Genomic DNA, 3,437 nt, shown 5'->3' on the forward strand with positions numbered 1-3,437 from the left:
TAGGTGGTTGGAGGTTTTCTATAACCTCTATCTTGGATTTGTCAACCTCAATGCCTCTTTCAGATACTATGTGTCCTAACACTATATCTTCGGTGACCATAAAATGACATTTCTCTCAGTTTAGAACGAGGTTCACTTCCACGCATCGTTCTAGAATTTTTCAAGGTTACCTAGGAAGTTTTTAAAACTAGATCCTCATACCGAGAAATTTCCCATGAATACTTCCATGATCTCATCAAGGAAATCTGTGAAGATCGATATCATACAACGTTGAAAGGTAGCTGGGGCGTTGCAAAGTCCGAGTGGCATTCGTCTATAGGCAAACATTCCATAAGGGCATGTAAAAGTTGTTTTCTCTTGTTCATCGGGGTAAATAGGAATTTAGAAAAATCCAAAGTATCCATCTAAATAACAAAAGTAAGAATGTCTAGCTAGACTTTCAAACATTTGGTCAATAAATGGAAGAGGGAAATGGTCTTTCCTAGTTACTTTATTAAGTTTTCTATAATTGATGCACATACGCCAACCGTTTTCTATATGTTTAGCTTCTTGTTCCTCTCTCTCTCGTTTTGCATGACTGTGACACCTCCCTTTTTAGGTACCACATGTACATGGCTTACCCACTTACTATAAAAATTTTGATAAATTATTCCAGCCTCTAGTAATTTCAGCACTTCTCTTTTTACCACATCACTCATTATATGGTTTATCCCTCTTTTATGTTCTCTAGAGTGTTTAGAATCTTCCTCCAACATTATTCGGTGCATGCACACAGATGGACATATCCATTTGAGATCTGAAATGTTATAACCTAGAGTTGCGGGATACTTTCTTAAGACATCTAAGAGTTGATTGGTCTCATCACCATTTAAGGTAGCGCTAACTATGACTAACGATTTAGTTCTTCGTCCAAAAACTAACATCTCAGATTCTTAGGTAGTTCCTTAAGCTCTATTGATGGTTTCTTAGGACATGGCATATGGTCTGGGGTGACTGCTAAGCATTCATAAAGACGATCATCTATATAAGGCTCTATTAATCTTTTAAATCCATAATCCTCCATTATGGTGGTCGAGGGTAATTTAATCATTTCGGTGGGTTCTTCTTGGTCTAACTCTCTTATGCACTCATCAATGACATCGATGGCATAACATGAGTCATCTATGGCTGGTGCCATTAGGAATTTGGATAGTATAAATTCTATTTTTTCATCACTTACTTCAAAAGTCATCTTTCCTCTCTTGACATCTATTTTTGGAGGATTGGGATAGTATAAATTCTACTTTTGGCTGGTGCCATTAGGAATTTGGATATTATAAATTCTACTTTTGGCTTCAACTGTTGATAAGAATGGTCTACCTATGAGGATTAGGATTTCGTCGTCTTCTTTAATGTCCATGACAAGAAAATTTGTTGGAATATAGAGTTGGCCAATCCTATCTGGAATGTCTTCTAATATGCCTATTGGATATTTAACTGATCTATCGGCTAATTGAAGGGAAATCCTAGTTGGTTGCATTTCTCCTAGGTTTAACCTATTACAAACGGCTAAAGGTATTAAGCTTACATTGGCTCCTAAGTCCAGAAGTGCTTTATCGATAATATGATTTCCTAAAACACAAGGTATAGAAAAACTTTCAGGGTCTTTCTCCTTTTTAGCAATTTATTTTCAGCAATAGAGTGGCATTCTAAGGGTTTAGGATCATCAAGTCTACGTTTGTTGGTTAAGACATCTTTAAGGAATTTAGCATAAGATGGTATTTGGGTAATAACTTCAGTCAATGGAATCTCAACGTGGAGTTTCTCAATCACTTTTACGAACTTTTTGTACTGGTTATCTAAATTGGTTTGTTTTAGTCTATGTGGATATGGAATTGGTGGTTTATAAGGAGGGGGTGATACATATACTTTGTTATCCTTCACTCCTTCCTTATCTTTAGCTTCTTCATCTTTTTATTTCTCAGGGTCTACTGGTTCCTCTATTTATTTCTCAGGTGTAGCCACAACATTTTTCTTTAGGGGTTCTAGTTTATTCAACTTAGGGTTTACAGGTTTTTCATAAGTGGTTCCACTCCGTAGGGTAATAGTGTTAGCGTGCCCCTTGGGGTTGGGTTGAGGTTGTCCAGGAAATTATCCTCCCGGCGTAACTTGAGCAGCTTGTTGTTGTGCCCCTTGAGAGATTTAGGTTTCAAGCATCTTATTATGGGTAATCACAAAATCGACCTTGGTGCCTAATTGTGTAATCAGTCCATTTATATGAATGTTCTGGTTCATGAATTCTTTGTTTTGATGAGTTTGGGCCGTAATAAAGCTCTCCATGATTTTCTCAAGATTTGATTTCTGAGGAGCAACTTGCATAGGTTGGTTCGGTCTTTGGGCTTGGAAACCCGATGGTCTTTGAGGTGTAGAGTTCTGAGTAGGGTTGTTATTATTATAGGAAAAGTTCGGGTGATTCCTCCATCCAGGGTTATTAGTGTTTGAATAAGGGTTTCCTTGGGCATAATTGACCTGATATGGGTTTGATTCAGTTAAAAGATTGCATTCAGCTGTGATGTGTCCTTGGGTTCCACATATTTCACATCTGGGTTGAACTGTAGCTACGGTAGCTGTAGGGTTAACAAATAAACTTTCGACTTTTTGGGTTATGGCGTCCATTTTGGCATTCATATGGTCTAGGAAACTAACTTCATAAATACCTCATTTGGTTTCTTTATTTTCTGCTGATGCTCGCTCCGTTCCCTATTGGTAATGGTTTTGTGCCATATCTTCAATGAGAGTGCAAGCTTCAGGGTATGGTTTGTTCATCAGCGCACCATCGGCGGAAGCATCGATGGCCATCTTTGTGTTATAGATAAGTTAATTATAAAAGATATGAATAATAAGCCATTGTTCTAAACCATGGTGTGGACAAGCTCTTAAAAATTCTTTATATCTCTCCCAAGGATCGAAAAATGATTCACCATCTTGTTGAGTGAATCTAGTTATTTGGTTTCGTAGGACAATAGTCTTACTCGATGGAAAGGAATCCTTTCTATAGGTCATTCCAAGTGGTTATTGAATTTGCTGGAAGGGAATCTAACCATGATCGTGCTCTATCTCTGAGGGAAAAGGGAAATAGTCTTAGACGTATCGCCTCAGGAGAAGCACCATTGGTTTTTAAGGTATCATCTAATTGGATGAAAACTTTTAAATGTTGGTTCGGGTTCTCAGTAGGGAGACCTGCGAACTGGTTTTGTTGCACTATTTATAACAAAGAGGGTTTTAATTCAAAGTTATTAGCTGGAATAGTGGGGTTTATAATACTAGAATGGGGTTCTTCATTAAAAGGCATGGCAAAGTCTTTAAGAGGTGTTTGGTTTTATTCTTCTTTCATTGCTTTTCTAATCTTTTGGAGCAAAAGATGAGCGCGAACATATCTTTCGGGTTCTTCTATTGGA

At 37.5% G+C, this 3,437-nt stretch overlaps 1 non-coding gene across 1 annotated transcript; it reads left to right on the forward strand.

Annotated features, from left to right (window-relative positions):
* The first annotated feature begins 2,894 nt into the window (after window positions 1-2,894).
* Window positions 2,895-3,000, forward strand: LOC127109389 (small nucleolar RNA R71). The gene has a single exon (XR_007796689.1). It is a non-coding gene; the product is annotated as a small nucleolar RNA R71 (small nucleolar RNA).
* Window positions 3,001-3,437: the final 437 nt, after the last annotated feature.

Source organism: Lathyrus oleraceus, chromosome 7 (assembly GCF_024323335.1).
Source record: "Lathyrus oleraceus cultivar Zhongwan6 chromosome 7, CAAS_Psat_ZW6_1.0, whole genome shotgun sequence".
Classification (NCBI taxonomy): Eukaryota; Viridiplantae; Streptophyta; class Magnoliopsida; order Fabales; family Fabaceae; genus Lathyrus; species Lathyrus oleraceus.